Below are 21,491 nucleotides of genomic sequence, written 5' to 3' on the forward strand. Positions count from 1 at the left end.
TTCATGACACATTCTTTAAATGTAAATGAACTTGGCTAATAATCTACAGCTTCAAAGACAAGGAGGCTAGAATGGCAGACAGACATGTTTTCCTTGAAGGGGAATTCGAGTTTACAATTTCAGTGCTGCTTTGCAAAAATATAGCCATCAATGTTGACTTGAAACATTACAAAGGATTTCATCAGCCGAGACAGAGCTTCTTCAATGTCAGGTATCTAGGTTATTTGGGGGATTGTAAGAGATTCCCCTCAGAAGCATGTGTAATTTGAGAGCATAGGACTTAGTACGAGGCAAACGTGTCATTCACCTAAATCTGTCATTCTCACTGGCGCATTACATCAACATACAGAAACACATTTTCAGACATTTTCTTGATGTATCATTAGTGTAAGCCGATGTTTGATGCAGTAACTTGCCATTTTAACTATTGTTACCCTCTGAGTATTTTTCTTCATTAAGATGCATTTTCAGTGATCCGATCAGTGGTCAGTCGAGATGCATTACCATTTTCACCTTTAATTATATACTATGCAAATTATATGGATCTTCTGTGACCATTAACATTCAGATTTCATCAAGACACTCTTTTTATATCACACTGTTCATCAGTTTTGCTGGAGAGCCAAAGTGCAGCACACAAATACTATTGTTGCATAGGATCTAGCCAGACAAGTTAAAATATTTCAAAGCACTCAAGGCTCAAATTGAATTTGAAATTATGATCAGAAATCCATGCAACTTCCATACTACTCTCCATTGGAAATTAATGACTTCTGATTTGTTGGCTTTACACTATACATGCATTGTGGTCACATTTCTGACTACCTCCATATGTGGTTTCAGTGAACTAATCACAAAAGGATTTAGACCCCCATTTACACCTCTATTTAACGCTAACCACTTCTGATTCAATGAAAAATGGATGTTAATGCCAGGTATAAATGTGGTATCATTCTACTCTGTTTATAAAGTTTTCCAACATCCAACTAGAGCAAGCATGTTTGATGACACAATTCTGTAACACTGAGTCAACAGAGTTGGAATCCATTTGCAGCTTTATTAAAAGAGAAAGTCGTATAACAAACAGTCAGGGTTCGGTCAACAGCGACAGGGATGTATCAGGCAGATTTGAGACGTAATTACAAACCAGGCAATCTAGGAAGACAGGGCGCAGGTAAGTAGGCAGGCAGGAGAGAATCGTAACAAGGTAAACAGTCCAGGGTCGTACACGGGGAAGTCATAAACAGGGAAATACGCCTAGAGATGTAGCCACAGCACAACAAAACTTCGCAATGATGGTTTGGGAGAGTGCTAGTTAAACAGTCCATGGGCCAGCAGCCATATCACCCTGTAGCCCAAGACTGGTTGCCCACTGAAGCTAAGCAGGGCTGAGCCTGGTTAGTACCTGGATGGGAGACCTCCTGAGAAAACCAGGTTGCTGCTGGAAGAGGTGTTAGTGAGGCCAGCAGGGGGCGCTCAACTTTTGCCACAGAGGCTGGATTTGTGACAGAGCCCCCACCTTGCGAGCGGCTCCTGACGCGAGGAGGTAATCAACGCTGAGGTCTTCCACGGGGACTAGGGACCCGTTTCTCCGGGTGGGCCCCATGGAAATCAGCAATGAGTGAAGGGTCCAGAATGTTCTCTGAGTTGACCCAAGACCACTCCTGTGGACCGTACCCCTCCCAGTCCACAAGATATTGTAGGGTTCTGGCCCGGCATCTGGAATTGAGCAGTTCATGTAAAGCTCGAAAAAACTCTGATCTTACTAGTGACCTGTTGCTCTGGTCATCGAGCATTGCATACATTTTGACAGTAGCTTCTGGACTGCCATTAGGAAACACTCTAACTAAGCATATCTTAGAACAAGATTTGTCTGACGAACCTTCCCCACAGACCTTAGTACAGACACTGTTCACAGAAGGTGATGAACGTTCTTCCTCCCCGCCATGCTCTGAAGAGGTTGAGATTTTGGAGACCCATGGTGCTGGTCCTGGGTGAAGGGCAGTGGTGTGGTCCTCACTATCACATTCTGTACACTGCACAGAAGCTTTGCAATTGCTTGCAATGTGGGAAGACGATGCACAACACCGAAATCAGATACCATATTCCTTTAGGCCAACGCGTTTCCACAACGCGCTTTCGTTCAGAGCCAGCGTCACATAACTGAAAGCAGCAGAAACGGAGGAGCAGAGCAGTGAAAGTACTGTACATGCTTTTTTTCATTGCATGGTTGTGTAGTTTATTATATAGACAGTAGAACATTTATAGTTAAAAGTAAACAGGCTCTTTGATGAATAGCAGCTATTGAGTAAAGTAGAGAAGGCGCTAAAAACAAGGTTTGTAAGTTTACTTTTTGTAACCTAGAAATTCGATAAGAATATATTTTAATAGCATATGATTGTTCTTGCATTGTTTGTCAAAGCTTTTTGGTACATAACAGCTACCGTAGATGCAGCACGCATTTGAAAAAGCGAGACGCTGGAGAGCACAATTTGTTTGAATGCAAAATACAATTTCACCGCTAGATGGGAGAAATTCCTACAAAATTCCGTCCACCCCACTTTGTGTTTCAACATAGTCTTTGGTGCGCTCCACTTTGCTATGTGAAGACACAGAGAAGCTAACACTGGAAACACTTTCCTCAATTGCTGCTATCGCTGCTTCTAGTACCTCTGCCTGGGCCGGCTTGTTCCTTTTCATGTTGGAGGACCTCCAAATCTGCTTCCAATTTGGCCGTGTCCAGTTTATGGCTGATTTCTAATTTTATCTTATGCAGTTTGATTGCATTCTCTTTCTTTACAAACAATACACGAGTTCGTGCCGCTTCTGCTTGAGCCCGTGCATGTGGGTGCAGCCATGCTAGCTGACATCCTTGATGATCTCGATGATCGTGATGTAGGATTATCTGTGAACAGGCCCTTTAATGAACACAACACCACATTCCACAGTTCAGAACGATTCCCCATCAAACCATTAGTAAGTCATAAAATACAGTCGTGGTGCCAAGAAGGCTAAAGGAGATGGTACCCCCCTTTCCCTTCCAGTGCCTGTCTAATCTCACACCAGCGATGCCAGGACAGCAGAAAAAGATTTCTCTTTGTTCCAAAAACTTAAGACCAAATGACCAAGAAACCCTGTGGTGACCCCAATGCATAAATCCACATGCTTATTAGGAAACGAAGGGTGCTAAGGCATTCCCATGGCCCGGAATCCCACAGACCTTAAACAAGGGACTCCTCTTCTCTGCAGCTGTAAATTCCAGAGACTTTTGTCTCCAAAAACCAGAGACTGAAATTATCCCACTCGTGGTTTCTAACAAGCAACGGTCTCAAAATTGCTTCCAATAAGCTGAATTAATCACCAGTATTTACCTCCCATATATCTTATGTATCATGTATGCTTTATATAATCTGTGGAGTTCTCTTTGTGTGTCTAACATGGATTACAGCCTATTTCTTAGGTGTTTCTACCTCAGTTATAAGAACTAATCACCATAAGTTGCCTCAAATATCTATATCCTTTGTATTATGTATGCTTTATATTACCCAAGTTCGTTCTGTGTGTTAAACATTTATCACAGTTAAATCCTTATTAACTCCTACCTCAACTATGGGAAATATGTTATTTGGTACCTACTTCATGGGTAAACGATTTCTAGAAGTTTGATATAAAGTAGATTTTTGTAGGATGCACCATATTTCAACTATAAAGTTGGCTTATTAAAGCATTTAACTTTAACTGAGCACACACGATCATGTGGACATTATGCTAATTACATGCAAGAACCGGAGAACTGGGCGTAGGTCCCGCCCAAGACAATATCTGATTGGCTGACACACTCAGAAGGACGTGTCGGATGGACACGCTTATAACCCAATGACAAGCAGCTCTACTTTGCTTTTTGCCTTGCTTTTGCAGTGACTTTTGCTCTTGCTTTGTTTTGTGAAGACCTTTCCATCGTCTAGCGTGAACGCTTACATGCTTTTCAAACCACCAAGACCTCACTCGAAACTCATCAACTCTTCTAAAAAGGGCCTTCGTTGAACTTCGTAAAAGAAAACCCTCTCAGAGCCTATCCTGCAACTCCTCCAGACTCAGAGGAAACTTGGTTGCATAGCAACCCGTAATCCAGGAAACCGGCAAACGAAACGCCACTCGGCAAAGCCAACCAACAATTCACCATCGAGTGCTGTCCCTCAGAACGCATTATCGACCGACTGCCAGCCAATCAGCGCCGAAGAGGTTCCCTCCAGCATCTTCGTCACAGAAGGGAACGCACACGCTCACTGGAGCATCCAAATGCAAGTACACAATCTCCTAATTCTTGCTGAACTTGTGCAAGTCCTATAAGCAAACGAACAAAGGTTGAATTGCTAGTGTATTGATTCTCTCAGGTTGCGGTCCAGAAATAGTGTCTAACGCTAGACATTTGGGACTCCATTCATACTCCGTTAACATCACCCCCTTTCAATCACTGTTTGAATGAATGTTTGTGTGTTTTCATTAGATTAGTTTGTGTGTATTAGAGCATACAAGTATTAGAGCATTTACATACAAGTATCTTGTGTTGTGTGCTTGCAAGTTACTGCCTTAAACTGTAGATTTTGTTACCTTGCTCATAATCAGTGATCATAATCTTATGATATTTTTACCGTAGGCCACGGGATAATATTCTGTCCAGAATCAATAAAAAAATACCCTTATCTCAATTTATCGGTGGACGAATAGTTGATACGGGGTTACATATTAATAATGAATATAAATGCATATAAATTCGGTTCTTTTCACAGTAATTCAATCTCATTTGAGTTATATTGATCCTAAGCAGTGGCGGATTTAGCAAATTGGGGGCCCAAGGCGAAGGTAGTATGGGGCCCCCCATCCGATCTTTAAAAGAGAACGAAAAAAAAAATGTACCGACTGAATGGTGGATAGGCAGGTAAAGTTAATCTATTGAAGTGTACATGAATGCTAAATATCGGGTTGATGTGCACGTTTATAAGTCAAAAGATTCAAATCGGAATAGATTTCTTGACATGAGCACACTTTACAAATATACAGAGTTTCCCACTGTTGTTGCTTGATAACCATTCTCCTGCATTGGTTCTTTATTTCTTTTAAACAGCAGACTTAATATTTATCCAATTCTAGTCATAATATGGAGTTCATGAATGAACCGTTGTGACGTGCCCAATGCCCAAAACCAGTCGTCTGTGGATGAGAATCTGAAACAAGGACGTTATCCTGCTCCACTTCACAGATGCTGAGTGAAAGGAGAATTATAGAATGGCAGGACACTCATTTAGCTATGACACTTTATTCATCAGGAGAACAGCTCGTTCAGCGCGTCATACGTCGTCCTTTCAGTTTCGGTTTTCAATCGATCAAGTGTTTACATGTTCTCTCGATAAACAACCCCTTTCAATCCGATCAAACTTATTTGTAATAGAGCTGACACTTTGAGTTTTTAATGGGGTTATGTTACAGCCCTACTTGTTTTTAATGTTTTTATGAAATATCTGTAGTGACTGCATGATCATATATCACTGCATTATTTACCGCCATGCGAGCAACAAATAAAGCTTGGCGAGCCGCATTAGGCTCGCGAGACCCGGAATGAGTAGCCGCCTGTTCACATATTGTGTCTTTTGCGCGCTCATAATGGTAGCGACGCGGTCTCGGTGCGACGCGGCCATTTTTTCCAAGCGCGTCCGCGCCACATCGAGATAAAAACATCTCAACTTTTCCGTTACAGCAAGGAAAACGCTTGCGGCATTCTGAAAAGTTGAGATGTTTTTATCTCGATGCGGCGCGGACGCGCTTGGAAAAAACGTGCGCGTTGCACCGCGATCGCGTCGCTTCCATTATGAGCGCGCATACCGCGTGCCTTCATTTGAAATAACGAACTTGAGCGCACAAAAGACGCGAAATGTGAACAGGCCTTAACACTGCTGTACACTGTCTGTCAATCACTTCTTTTTCTCTGTCAGTTTTTTGGCGCATTACAGCCTTGTCACTTTCGCAGATACGCAGAAAGTGAGATAATGGAATAGTCCGAAGTAGTGAGGTGGGGGGCCCCCTCCTGTCTGCGACACTAATGATTTGATGCCATTTTTCACAAATGGAGTTTTTTAGAAATATATAATTTGCGAAAAGTAAAAAAAACAAAAAACTGAAGCATAATTTAATGGGGCACTTTGGGGGTCCTAGGTAGCTCGGGGCCCAAGGCAATTGCTGACCTTTGCCTAATGGTAAAGTCCGCCCCTGATCCTACCCAGCTAACAAAATTATGTTCTGGGAACGTTGGTTTAAAATGTTCTAAAATCGTTGAAATGTCCAGTTTGCTTAACGTGGCTGGAACGGTATCTTAATGTTACCAAAACGTTGCCGGAACGTTAGCATAATGTTGCTGGAACGTGATCTTAAGGTTAGCATTACATTGCTGGAACAGTATCTTAATGTTAGCAAAACTTTGTCGGAACGTTAGCATAATGTTGCTGGAACGTTATCTTAAGGATAGCATAACGTTGCTGGAACGTTAGCATAACGTTGCTGGAACATTATTTTAAAGTTTGCATAACGTTGCTGGAACAGTATCTTAATGTTAGCAAAACATTGTTGGAACGTTAGCATAATGTTACTGGAACGTTATCTTAAGGATAGCATAACGTTGCTGGAACGTTAGCATAACGTTGCTGGAACATTATTTTAAAGTTTGCATAATGTTGCTGGAACATTAGCACACCATTGCTGAAACATTCTTAAGGTTAGCGTAACGTTCATGGAACGGTATCTTATGTTAGCAAAACGTTGTTGGAACGTTCCATTAAGGTTAGCATAACGTTCATGGAATGTTATCTTGAGGTTAGCATAACGTTCATGGAACGTTATCTTAAGGTTAGCATAACGTTCATGGAACGGTATCTTATGTTAGCATGGAACATTCGACAGTTGGTGAGCAGTCACATACAAAAATGTAATATATGGCCATATATGTACTTATATTTTAAATAGCATGACATATATCTATACATATATTTGACTTATCTGAGAACACAATATATGCCTGCAACATAAATGAACATTTATGTGTCCAAACATGTGAAGAAAATATTTGAGTTCGTGCATATATGATACCATATATCTGCATATATTACAGTATAGTATTGGTTTCTCGCATATATGGACAACATTAAGTATAAATATGTGACATACTGTACATATTTGTTTCCCACATATTTAATAAATGTATGTAAACACACATGCATGTAATACTGATGCATTGAAATAAGTACATATATGCATATATACTGTACATATATGCGTCTTACATATATTTAACATTTATGTGCATATACTGGAAAATATATGGCACTTACATGAAAACGGCCATTTTTACTATACTTTGAAATATATGTTTCATATATGTCTATGTGTTTTATATATATGAATTTTGCATATATTCTCATATAGGCAGCAGACATACATGGGCACTGACATTATATTGTATGTAATTTACATATATTGACATATATTACATTTCTGTATGGGGTGTACCTTAAGGCCATGTTGGAGGAGTCCACACCAGCCGAGACCTCAGAGTGGTGCAAATCCTTGGAAGGACAGCAGAAGAGGCTGTAATCCAATGGGTGAAACGTAATTCCACATCATAAAATCAGTAATCCAATGGGTGAAGCGTAATTCCACATCACGATAAAATAGGCATTCTTCGCATACTTAAAATGAATAATAATACTCATCAATAACAATGTAACAATAAAATAATAAAAACAAACGGGAGAGAGGAGAAGGAGAGAGGAGCAGAAGCCAAAACGCGCCAGCACACACTTTCAACTGGAAGAGCATTTGAGGGATGTGCACAGGTACAACCACCTATACCAGCTGCAGTTAAAGATGAAGATGGAGATGTCCAAGAGTTTGTATGTACTTGCAAACAAAATGATGGTTTCATAAATAATAGTGAATCTGAGGATGAAGTCATTCAACCACCTGTGAAGAACTGTCGGGGTCAAGGTTATGGAATTGAACTATGTGTCTGAACTGAAATATTTATTTAACTGTATTCTAACCTTGAATTCCCAAGAGTGGGGTCTATAGTTAATGATGATACGTCTGAATATTTCAATACGTTTACAGTCTTTTGCAGTTGTAATTAGCATATAAGGTGTATAATTTTTTAAGTGTAATTTCAAAAAATAAAAGCAAATAGCTGTGGTTCAGATAATATAACACCTGAACCACTAAAGAATAGAATTTATTTTAGAAGGCTTTAGGCTATATTTAATTTAGGAATTTAGGCTATAGAATTTTTATTTTTTATTTTAAATTGTTAATAGCGTATGTAACTTATAATAAGACTCTTATACAACCAGAAATTGAGTTAAAGAGCTCTACAGAGAACATACAGTACTGTCTGTACATATGTTGATGACAAAATATTTTTCCTGTCATTTTTGGAACCCAAAATATGCTTAGCTCAATGTCCAAAAAAAAAAAAAAAGTACACAACAGTTCAGGTTCTCGAATCTGATTGGCCGAGAGCAACCAGTGAACCTGTAAGGTATGATGTGAAGACGTGTATTATGCAGTATTTACATTTGAACATTTATCCATTGCTGACGTTTTCATCCCAAGCGACAGTGACAAGGCCGTGATGGACCACACAGAGCCGGGCCATTATAGACCATACAGAGACAAGGCCACTATAGACCATACAGAGACAAGGCTGCGATAAACCACACAGAGCCAGGCCACCTTGGACCACACAGAACCAGGCCACTACTGACCACACGGAACAAGGCTGTAACAGACCACACATAGACAAGGCCGCGATGGACCACACAGAGCCAGGCCACCTTGGCCACACAGAATCAGGCCACCTTGGGCCAGGCTCTATTGGCCACACAGAGCAGTGCCACGTTGGGCCACAATGCCTTGCTATACCACAGAGACAAGGCCAGCAATCAGCAAACACAACGACCTCTAATGCCACACAGAAAACGAGGTAGACAGGACAAGGCCACATGGAACCAAGGCCGCAAGGACCACGAGACCAAATGGCCATTTTTTTATATATAGACAAGGCACGATATGCCACAAGGCCTTGAAGACCCACACAAAGACAAGGCCCAGCTGAGCCACAAGGCTACTAATGCCACACAGAAACAAAAACACTGCCACACAAAAACCTAAGCTCTGAAGGACCATACTGCCAGTGATAGGCACAAAGGACAAGGCAATGATATGCCACAAGGCCGTGGGAGACGACACAAAACCTATGACTCGGAGGGCCACACTGCAACTAAGTGAATCCCCTGGATGCATGAGCCATGAATGCAGTAAAAACATGGCTACAATCTGAATATGACAATAGGAAAAAAAGAGACTGTTGCGGAAGGGAGGTATTAAAAAGGGTGGTTGAATGGATTTTGCTTTTCTATCTTACTTAGTGTGTAATGTTGCAGTTTAACCCTCTGGGGACGGATTGGGCGGTACCGCCCAAAATGGCATACTTTTACAAATGTGTAATTATCTTAAAAACTATCAATGATAGAGAGGTGCAGTCTTTTTGCCGTCTTCCTCAGATTCCGCTGAAAACAGTGATAACAAACTTACCCGGCTTGTATACACACTTCCTTGTTGCGCAATACCACTACGTCAAAGACCAATGAAATCGATGTTGTTTGGCAGATTCACGAGCAACAACCAATGGAAAAATTGCCGATGAAGGAATATTTTTCTTACCCAATCAGAGGAAGGTTACCATGACGTATTCTAGCAAATCGGAGGACTCTGTAGCCAACTCAAACAGCGTTGAGTGGCAGAGATGGCAGAAAGCGAACGGACGCGCTGTCGAGTATAAACAAGGCTTTATGGACTGAGAGCGCACAGAGATATGAGAGAGAGACAGAACAATTATAATATATTTATATATACACATACAATTATTGCATTATTTATTGTTTTAGCACTTTTATGATGGCAAGCAGTAAACGATTTACGGTGGAACAGGCTCTGGAACAATTACTGGAGAGTGACGAGGAGAAAGCATTGCTTAGAAAATTCTAAGCATTCCTAAGAAAAACGCCTGGGACTATTTGTAAATAAAGTTAAAATTTTCATTGTTCTTTACGCATTTTATTTAACAATTACACATGTCTGTCAAGCAAAGGCTTTGACAAATATATTTTTTGTTCAAAAACTGTTCACTATTGTTGTGTGATGTGTGATTTTCAGAAATAAATGCCAAAAATCGAATTTCCGTTTTTGAAATTCTCTAGTTTATTGTACATTTTCACTCATACTTCCTTTATAAACATATTACATGCGTGCCTATGTTAGCTTAGGGTCTTCTGCATCCATAGATACCAAACACATAGTGTTCCATCTCCATTACATATAGTTTATAAGCCCAAATGTAAAAATAGAGAAAACGGACCAAAAAGAGCTTAGTCCCCAGAGGGTTAAGTATAAACAACATCTGTAAAGTTACAATGCTCAAAGTTCAAGCAATGGGGGAATTTCATTTAAGAAATTGCTTTTTAAGACCTACAACAACGCTGAGAAGAACTACACAACAATCCTCCTGGGTTAGTGGCATCACACGGTACATGATTTATAGAATATCAAGACAGAATAAGAATCAGTGACTAGAAGATAACTACCCATCAGTTACATAATTCAACTAACCATTCGGAATGTTGTCTACATGTTGACAATTCTTGAGTCTCTCCATCTTTGTCTGACTCCGGTTGAACATAAAGCTAAAGTTTTGAAATTTGTCAGTGAGAAAATCGAAGCTGCAAAACTAGCTGTTGAAAATCCAACCCCCAAAAAATGTTTTTCTTTTTATTTTATTTTTCATTTTTTCTATGGAAATTCTTAATACGAATATAACCAACTAAATCGGACTTCTTAATACGATACTTACCTGAAGTAATGTGACGGTGTCCTGTCAAGAAGCTACTATCATTACCTCAATGATACTTGATCTGTTGTCTTTTGAGCGTAGAATCCATTTCTCAGATGCGCAGCATATGCCTGACATGGCTCCCAAGTTGCTCTTTGTATAAATAGTTATTCATGGCTGGGAGATCACTGGCCACAACAACTAATTGAGACTCTTGAATAGAAAGATACATGAACATGTATATCATACGGTTGAGTAAAAACAATGTCACTCAAGTCTTCTTCACTGTGATTAGTTCCAGTTATGATAGAACTAATATGACTGTTAGTTCTACTGAGTTAAGCATTTTTTTGCTAAGTATATGTGGCCTTTGACCGGAGCATTCTTAGTCTGCATTTCTCTGTACATTTAATGTGGAAATACCATCACATAAAATATTTCTATCACACATATCAGTGGATTAAAGTAGTCTACAGGAAAGTTGTGACATATATCGATTGTACACATTTTCTTATAGAAAATGTAGAACTAATTTTAAGTATAAAAGGACTTTATAATATGAATTTTAAGTAAATATGGTGTAAAATAGTTGTTCGTGAAATTACAAGACTTATGTAAATATGTAATTTACTGCCATTGTAAAGATATCTACTACAGTATATGCATAACAGCCAAATTACCAACTTTCTCTCTTTTAGCTCAGGTTCTTCCTTTTTCAGAAAAGTTTTTATTTTTATTAGGGCCCAAGCCTTGAAAAGGCGAAGGCCCTATTGTTTTCCTAAGGATTCTTCTTCTTCTTCTTCTTCTTCTTCTTCTTCTTCTTCTTCTTCTTCTTCTTCTTCTTCTTATTATTATTATTAAGGCCCAAGCCCTGAAAGGGCGCAGAGCCCTATTGTTTTTCTTAGGATTCTTCTTCTTCTTCTTCTTCTTTTTATTATTATTTTACTACCTTTTGGGCACTTTTGGGGCCCTTAACGTGCTCGAAAACTCTTGAAACTTTGCATACGGGTCAGAACCCACGGCCATCAGGGCCGGGCTGAAGCTGGTACCCGGGCGTGGCAGGGGGGCTCGACAGCGCCCCCTGGAACGGGTTTTGAAAACTTGGTCCAAATATCAAAGATGTTTGCATGTAATAATCTGAAACTCGGTACACATATACAGGTCCTTCTAAAAAAAATAGCATATTGTGATAAAGTTCATTATTTTCCATAATGTAATGATAAAAATTTAACTTTCATATATTTTAGATTCATTGCACACCAAGTGAAATATTTCAGGTCTTTTATTGTTTTAATACTGATGATTTTGGCATTCAGCTCATGAAAACACAAAAATTCCTATCTCAAAAAATTAGCATATTTCATCAGACCAATAAAAGAAGTGTTTTTAATACCAAAAAAAAAGTCTACCTTCAAATAATTATGTTCAGTTATGCACTCAATACTTGGTCGGAAATCCTTTTGCAGAAATGACTGCTTCAATGCGGTGTGGCACGGAGGCAATCAGCCTGTGGCACTGCTGAGGTGTTATGGAGGGCCAGGATGCTTCGATAGCGGCCTTAAGCTCATCCAGAGTGTTGGGTCATGCATCTCTCAACTTTCTCTTCACAATATCCCACAGATTCTCTATGGGGTTCAGGTCAGGAGAGTTGGCAGGCCAATTGAGCACAGTAATACCATGGTCAGTAAACCATTTACCAGTGGTTTTGGCACTGTGAGCAGGTGCCAGGTCGTGCTGAAAAATGAAATCTTCATCTCCATAAAGCTTTTCAGCAGATGGAAGCATGAAATGCTCCAAAATCTCCTGATAGCTAGCTGCATTGACCCTGCCCTTGATAAAACACAGTGGACCAACACCAACAGCTGACATGGCACCCCAGACCATCACTTGTACTTGACACTGGACTTCAGGCATTTCCTTCTCCCCAGTCTTCCTCCAGACTCTGGCACCTTGATTTCCGAATGACATGCAAAATTTGCTTTCATCCGAAAAAAGTACTTTGGACCACTGAGCAACAGTCCAGTGCTGCTTCTCTGTAGCCCAGGTCAGGCGCTTCTGCCGCTGTTTCTGTTTCAAAAGTGGCTTGACCTGGGGAATGCGGCACCTGTAGCCCATTTCCTGCACACGCCTGTGCACGGTGGCTCTGGATGTTTCTACTCCAGACTCAGTCCACTGCTTCCGCAGGTCCCCCAAGGTCTGGAATCGGTCCTTCTCCACAATCTTCCTCATGGTCCGGTCACCTCTTCTCGTTGTGAAGCGTTTTTTGCCACACTTTTTCCTCCCCACAGACTTCCCACTGAGGTGCCTTGATACAGCACTCTGGGAACAGCCTATTTTTTCAGAAATTTCTTTCTGTGTCTTAGCCTCTTGCTTGAGGGTGTCAATGATGGCCTTCTGGACAGCAGTCAGGTCGGCAGTCTTACCCATGATTGCGGTTTTGAGTAATGAAAAAGGCTGGGAGTTTTTAAAAGCCTCAGGAATCTTTTGCAGGTGTTTAGAGTTAATTAGTTGATTCAGATGATTAGGTTAATAGCTCCTTTAGAGACCCTTTTCATGATATGCTAATTTTTGAGATAGCAATTTTGGATTTTCATGAGCTGTATGCCAAAATCATCATCATTCGTTGGCGAGGAAACGAATTTATGGCGATAAAAGAGAAACAAAATGTCTGTTATAACTTTGTCCATTTTACTTACAGTTACAAAACTCGGCACGTATATTGTTCTCGTCAAGCCGGACAACTTATTAACAGTCATTAGCTCCGACCAACAGAAAGTCAGATATTTTGGTTTGATTGTGGATTACTTTGGAGTATTTTCTCTCCCCCCTCTATCTCTCTCTCTCTCTCTCTCTCTCTCTCTCTCTGTGTGTTTGTGTGTGTGTGTGTGTGTGTATGTGTGTGTGTGTATGTGTGTGTGTGAGTGTGTGTGTGTGGGCAGGGGGGCTTGTAGGGTGATAATTTAGATGAACGCGTTAATGACTGGTTGCTTTTGCCTGCATTAAAGGAAAATTAAATGTCTTAAGCCTTGTATTTTATAAATAATTTTTATTAATAAAGCAAAGGTATAGATCCACTTTTTTTGTCTTGCATTGACAATAGTTTTATATAATTAGTTTATTAATTAAATTAACTTGGTCCATAAACTTGGTCTGAAAACTTGGTCCATAAATCAAACACACTTGCATGTAATAATATGAAACTTGCTACACATATAGATCTCATCGGGCCGAACAACTCTCGTGCTCTAAGTTTTAAGCCAGCCCAACAGGAAATCAGCTATTTTGGTCTGAATGTGGATTTTTTTTTTATATTTCATACTCTTGAGTGTTTAGATACTCCTCCCCAGTGGTTTATTTTATTCAAACCAAACTTTTTCAACATGATGAAAATACATTTAAGATGCTAAATTGTGAACGGATATTGAATATCTTAAACGGTTTTTCTATGGCGAGGGTTTAAAGGAATGTCAAAAAAAGAATCAGGAAACGTCTCATATCTTCTAAATTTAATTATAAACCATTTATTTTTATATAAAATTATACAAATATTAGAACTAAACCCATTGTATTCTGTTTTTTCAACTCAAGAAGTATGAAAAAGTTAAAAACAGTCTATTTAGTGCTATTTGGTTAAAAAACAACAACAAAAGAACATATATAGGGCTATACTGCCCTCTTGTGTCTAAATTGATATCAAAATAGTACATAAAACTCAGGTAGGCCGATTGTATTTATAAATAAATATATTCCCTCCGAATCCCGATTAATCAACGTGTGACACCAGCGATCGCTAATATAAAAGTGAAAGTATACGGACGTCCGCACGGACATTGATCATGGCGGCGCTCAAATTAATTCCTATAGAAGTATGAATGAACTAAAAAATGTTCGCTCTGTTCTGCTCGCTCCTCGGTGTGGACGCGGACCGTTATGCCCTTGCAGCCGTGAACTTTTTAGTTTCATTTTAAAATGAGTGCCATTTCGGGGGCCGATTGCTTGAATTGTGAGTTCAATAGCCTATTATTCTTCATGGAAAACTCAACAGCAAAAGAGTACAGTGACAGATTCGCTTAAATAGGCGCTTTTACACAAAATATTCAGTCATCATCTTTTCAGTCAGCTCTTTACTCTCGTGATTAATGAAATTTGATTAATCAAATCGACAGTGGGGGTTAAACATAACACTAAACCGCCTTTAGGTGTCGCCAGGCAACTATGTCTTCATGAGCGATTCATTGATTAATTCGTTCAAACGATTTGTTCGAACAACTAAGTAATTCATGAATGAGACAGAGGTTTATGGATTGATCATTTAATCTTTGAGTCAACCGATTTCATTCAAAATGCTGAATCATTCAGAAATGAGAAAACACATTGCTGTGAGATGCGCGATGGTTCACTTTAGCAATTTTCACTGCTGAAACAGAACAAAAAAAGTCAGTATTATTGCATCTAAAATGTAAGTGACTTAATTGCAATTGTTCATTGAACAGTTGTATCAAATCAATGTCACAGTTTCAATCGTGATGGTATTCAGGAAAGAGCACTCGTCATGTGAGGTTGCTTAACTGTATCATATGTTAAAAATATAAAAACTCCATATTTTTACTTTTGATAGGCATTATATTGTTAACTGGGTTTCTTTTTTGTGTGCGGCGCAAATATCAGTTTATTTGTTTTCCTTAAAATTTTAACTAACACTAACTTTATTCTCATCTGAATTATAAATAATTTATTTTTGTATAAAATAATACTACCACTAAAAACACGTTTGATTTTTCTTTTTTAATCAATGTAGCATGAGTACACAAACAGTTCCCTTTCAGGGAACTCGAGCACGATAAAACGCTGTGGGAACGCCCCTGCGTGAGTGCGTCATGAAGCACGTATGAAATCAGTCCAATGGCGAGACGGAACGTCATAGGCGGGTGACGTCATCGACCAGGAAACTAAGCACCCCCAAAACACAGTCTTCAGCAAGCGCTCTGTGTATGAAAAAGTCTGTGTCTCAAGTCTTTTTGTCTGTCCTTAGAAATTGCTAGGCAGGAGTTTTTCACACATATATATATATATATATATATATATATATATATATATACATATATATATATATATATATATATATATATATAAACTATAAAAAGAGACTATATATATATATATAATGGCGAGCGAACAGCAATTCAGAAAGTGTGTTCATCCCTGCCCACGTTATATTACGGGTGGGGACACACACAATCTGTGTGTTGTTTGTTTGGGAGTGCTGCATGCCCAGTCAGCTCTCGAGGGAGCTGATTGTGAGCATTGCGAGCGTTTGTCTATAAAAACGCTCCGCTCCCGCCGAGCCCTCTTCGAGGAGAGTGGTTCGGTGCGCGCTCCCCGCGGTTCTGGTCCCGCTGCTGCCAAGGCACAGCGAAGGCTTCAATCGTGGGGATCGCAAATGGATCTATCAGCGGGGATTGAGATGGGCTCTGCCTTATCTCAGCCCTTACCTGGTAGATCCAGTGCCTCAGATCCGGGTTCCGAAGCACGCGCTGCGGTTTCTTCCGCCCGGGCTGAGGCATCATCACTTCAATTATCCAGTTCTGAGGATCTGGATCTTGAAAGTATTGATACAGCAGAGACTGGGGACTCATCACTTCAGTCTCCTGCTAGTGAGGAGCTTATGTAGGTGCTCACTCGTGCTGTAGAAAAATTAAGCATCGAGTGGCCAGCTGATAGACAGGAGTCTCGTTCAAAGAGTAAACTAGATGAAAGATTTCTGCCCTCTCGTGCTGCACCTCCACGCCGGTGTCTTCCTTTCTTTCCTGACCTCCACACCGAGGTGTCGAGGTCATGGAAAAGACCAGTGTCATCCAGAATATTTAGCCAGCAAACATCTGTTTATTTAAATATATTTGGGGCTAAGAATTATGGTTATGGGGCGATGCCTAAGGCTGAAGAGACGTTAGCGAGTCATCTATCTCCAGTTACGACATCGTCATTTAAGACACCGGCATTGCCCACCAAGCCATTAAGAAACACCTCGGCTTTGGTGGGCAAAGCTTACTCGGCGGCAGGTCAAGTGGCAGCATGCTTACACACTATGTCAGTATTACAAGCCTATCAAGCAGACCTATTAAAAGATATGAGTGAGGGGGATGAAATTAGTGCTGACGTAATTCGAGAATTACGTCAGGCAGCAGATATATCTCTCCGTGCCACCAAGGAGACGGCCAAATCAGTGGGCCGTTCTATGGCAGCCATGGTGGCAACGGAGAGACACTTATGGCTGAATTTGTCCAACATGAAAGAAAAGGAAAAATCTTTTCTCCTGGACGCCCAGCTTTCAACTGCTGGCCTCTTCGGTGACTCAGTAAATTCGGTCATCGAGAGGTTTCAGGAAGAGAAAAAGCAGGCGGCGGCGCTCCAGAAATTTCTCCTTCTCCGTGTTCATGTCTCCGAGGCTGCTGGGCGGGAGCAGCCCCGGCCGTCGAGTAGCTCCTCACATAGGACGCAACAAAAACAGAGCATCGCGTCTCGTGCTCCTCCTCAGCATAACTGGGACGAGACGCGGCGCTCTCAGACGAGGTCGTCTAGTGGCAGGGCTGATCTGAGGACAGTTATCGTTGCCAAGCGTGGCAGGGGGGCTCGACAGTGCCCCCTGGAATGGGGTTTGAACACTTGTCCATATATCAAACACGCTTGCATGTAATAATCTCATAATTTCATAAAAAAAATAAACTCGGTACACATATAGATCTCAGGCAGCAGGAAGTGTGTCACTTTCAAAATGCTTTTAAATCACCCTCTTATTTTTACCCGATTTGCTTCAAACTTTGTGTATAATGTAAACACACGCCAGATGTAGACCTGTGAAAGGATTATTGATATCTTAAATACTGTTGCCATGGCAACGCATTAAACTTTAATATTCTTTTTGGATGCTTTTGAGACTCTTAACATTCTTCAAATTGCATGAAACTCGACAGACACATCTCATTTACTACCTAGTAGACATGTGCAAAGTTTCAGAAACGGGCGTGGTACAGGGGCTCAGTAGCGCCACCTTTTGCCAAAAGTGGGGTTGTTAGTTTCATCTAGAGTAAAAAAACTCGGTATGTATATTGTACTCCTCAAGCCGGACAACTTTCTAATTTACAGTCATAAGCTCCGACCAACAGGAAGTCAGATATTTTGGGTTTGAATGTGGATTTTTCAAGCATTTTCTCTCCTTCTCTCTCTGACTCTCTCTGTCTCTGCCTCTGCGTCTCTGTGTGTGTGTGGGTGAGAATTGATTTTCTTCTTGTTTTTCAAGGTTTTGGGGGCTTTTGGGGCCCTTAATGTGCTCAAAAACTCTTGAAAACTTTGTACACATGTCAGAACCCGCGGCCATCAGGTACTGGCTGAAGCTGGTACCCTGGCGTGGCAGGGGGGCTCAACAGTGCCCCCTGGAATGGGGTTTGAAAACTTGGTCCATATATCAAACACGCTTGCATGAATTAATATGGAACTCGGTACACATATATATCTCATCGAGCCGAACATCTTTCATGCTCTAAGTTTTACGTCAGCCCAACAGGAAGTCGGCTATTATGGGTTGTTTGGAAAATGCATGTTTTGGAATTTGAAACACTTCTCCTAGAGATTGCATCCGATCATCAGCAAACTCTGTGTGCATAAGGTCAAGACATTGAGGATGCTAAATTGCGGACGGATTTTTGATATCTCGAACGGTTTGGCCGTGGCAAGGAAACAAATTTATGGCGAGAAAAGAGAAACACAAAGTCTTATAACTTCTGCATACATTAACTGATCTTGATGAAACTTCAGCAGTGTGTTCGTGGTAAGAGGCCGATCAGATGGATATGACTATTGTGAGTCAAAGTTACACCGCCACCAAACGGCAACAGGAAGTGTGTCACTTTCCAAATTCTTTTGACAAAAGTTGGGGGGGGGGGGGGGGGGGGGGTGGGGGGCTTAGTTTTTTTCCCACAGTAACAAAACTCCGTACGTATATTGTTCTCATCAAGTAGGACAACTTTCTAATTTACAGTCATTGGCTCCGACCAACAGGAAGTCAGATATTTAGGTTTGAGTGTGTGTGTGTGTGTGTGTGTGTGAGGGAGGAGGGGGGCTAGATAAACCATTTGTATATATATGTGTGTGTGTGTGTGTGTGTATATATATATATATATATATATGTGTGTGTGTATAAATATATATATGTGTGTATAAATATATATATATATATATATAGATAGATAGATAGATAGATAGATAGATAGATAGATATTTATACACACATATATATATATTTTTTTTATTGTCTTTTTATTATTATACATTACCGAATACCGAATACCGAACTGATGAGTGAGCAGTTATCAGGAGCGCGACCTGTGAATATGGCATAAACAGCTCTTAAAGGTATTGTAGGTAGAAATCCACAAAAATACTTTTTGTCCAAATTTGTTTAAACTGTCTTTATATATCAATGCATAATTAAAATGTAAGTACTCTGGAAAAGAAATTATAAAAATCGAGTGTCTGTAGTCCTCTCAGGACTGCAATAAACACAGCTCATTATTCCATTAACTCCCACCCCTCCCTTCTCGGCTCCTTCCAAAGCCACGCCCCCAAAACAAATGAACGCGCAATCCCGGCCGTTCGCTCAGCTGGAAGAGTCGGACGCGTTTACCAGCTGTACCAGATGTAGTGACATCATGTCAGAATCACAAGTAATAAAATAACTAACTTTATCAGTATGAATATAAACAATTAACATGGCTGTTAGTACTCACTATCCAGCTCGCATATCGATACTGGTAAAGTTTAAAATATTTGACTAGCTCGTAACGGAATCAAACTCAATATAAGGCAAAGCTATAAATAGCTTCATTGATACACGTTTGCCGTTACTATCAGTTAAACTGCGATGAAGGTGAATTTTTAAGATTCATAACATAAGATTGTTTACAGATAAACTGAGTAACATACACTCAAACACCTTCTCACAACTGCATTGCAGACCCAAGATAAAATAACACACACACACAACATATATTGTATAGCACATACAGATACAACATAAAGACATAGGTAAACATATGTAGAGCATATAACAACAAACCAAACGTGAAAAAACGGAGCAGGTAGAGTTCACGGTGAAAATAGGAACAAAGTTTAGGCAGAGGGTAAAGCTAGGCATACAAATAGATCCCCTAAACTTTTTAACCTAAAGTTAGATTTGGCGAAATTAAACAAAACAGCTTTCAACTGCAGATAGGCCTATTGCTTATTTATCGTCTCAACCCTGGCTCACTAACAGTAACGTTATACCAGTCGACACCAAAGTTACACTGTCATAGCTAAGCCAGTACCGTTAGTTATGCTACGTAACGTTAGGTAGCTATATTAGGTAGCTACGTGTGCTAATGATACATGCTTCATGAAAAAATAAATGCCCTCAAAATGAAAACAGCAAGATTACCTGTCCAGCAGAAATAAAGCCATCATGGAGTCACTTTTCAGCCCCTTGAGATCCCTCAGTAGTCGCCGACGCTGGAAAGCCACGCCGATATTGACTCTCGTATGATTTCTTTATTTATCCAAAGACTTTTTGTTCATAGCCTTTTCAAATACTGTCTTCCTTTTTTTAACTTGTCTGACTTCGCTGCCTCTACAGTATATGCAGGTAACCTTACTGAGAATTTTGACTGTTCTTTCTCTGCCATAATTGTTATTACTAGCTTCCGTGCCTCTTCAAACGGTTGCACGCATTTGGGCTCCTCCTGTATCAGCAGAGGTGGTATCCATGGTAGCGAGGGAGAGTGACAGTCGCCCCAGCCAATCATTTCTTTCGTCCCGAATGGAATAATGAGCTGTGTTTATTACAGTCCTGAGAGAACTACAGACACTCGATTTTTATAATTTATTTTCCAGAGTACTTACATTTTAATTATGCATTGATATATAAAGACAGTTTGAAAAAAAATGGAAAAAGTATTTTTGGGGATTTCTACCTACAATACCTTTAAGCTTATTTTATTTCTATACAGTTAAGCAGTTGTTAGTGGGTAGTGGGTTTGCATCTGCCCATGTGAGCCTGGTATCGACGACGCTGATATTATTAAATTACCACTGCACTGTGGAATATCAGTGACGCAAATCTTTGCTTACACTTTGTTACAAACTTTAAGGCGAGCTCTGGCCCTGCTGTTTAAAGCATTGCAGTATGTTGCGTAACTTGCGTTGCAGTCTGCAGACCAGCAGTTATTAGGAACACGCCACTGTAGTCACCAATTTGAACTCTGCCGCTGGTGTAGGTAGCCAAGTTAAATACTTACCTGAATAAAGTTTAATCATGGTAGAGGGGACATATTAACAGTGGCTGGTGGAAGTGCCTACCAAATCTTGAAAACCCGACTTGAAAGCCTTGGAAGCGGAGCTTGAACTTGAAAACCAGTGTGAGAAATCACCTCACGTGAATTGCAGAGTTGTTGATTCATGTCGGTGGGATCAGTGATCTGCGGAACAAAATGGCACCGTTCAGACAGCAAGGATGATTTTGCAGTTCTCT

At 40.3% G+C, this 21,491-nt stretch overlaps 1 pseudogene; it reads left to right on the forward strand.

Moving 5' to 3' along the window:
- The first annotated feature begins 1,330 nt into the window (after nt 1-1,330).
- Nucleotides 1,331-1,447, forward strand: LOC143715136 (5S ribosomal RNA; annotated as a pseudogene).
- Nucleotides 1,448-21,491: the final 20,044 nt, after the last annotated feature.

This window comes from Siphateles boraxobius, unplaced genomic scaffold (genome assembly GCF_051911475.1).
Source record: "Siphateles boraxobius isolate OS27281-9 unplaced genomic scaffold, OSU_SipBor_1 56, whole genome shotgun sequence".
NCBI lineage: Eukaryota > Metazoa > Chordata > Actinopteri > Cypriniformes > Leuciscidae > Siphateles > Siphateles boraxobius.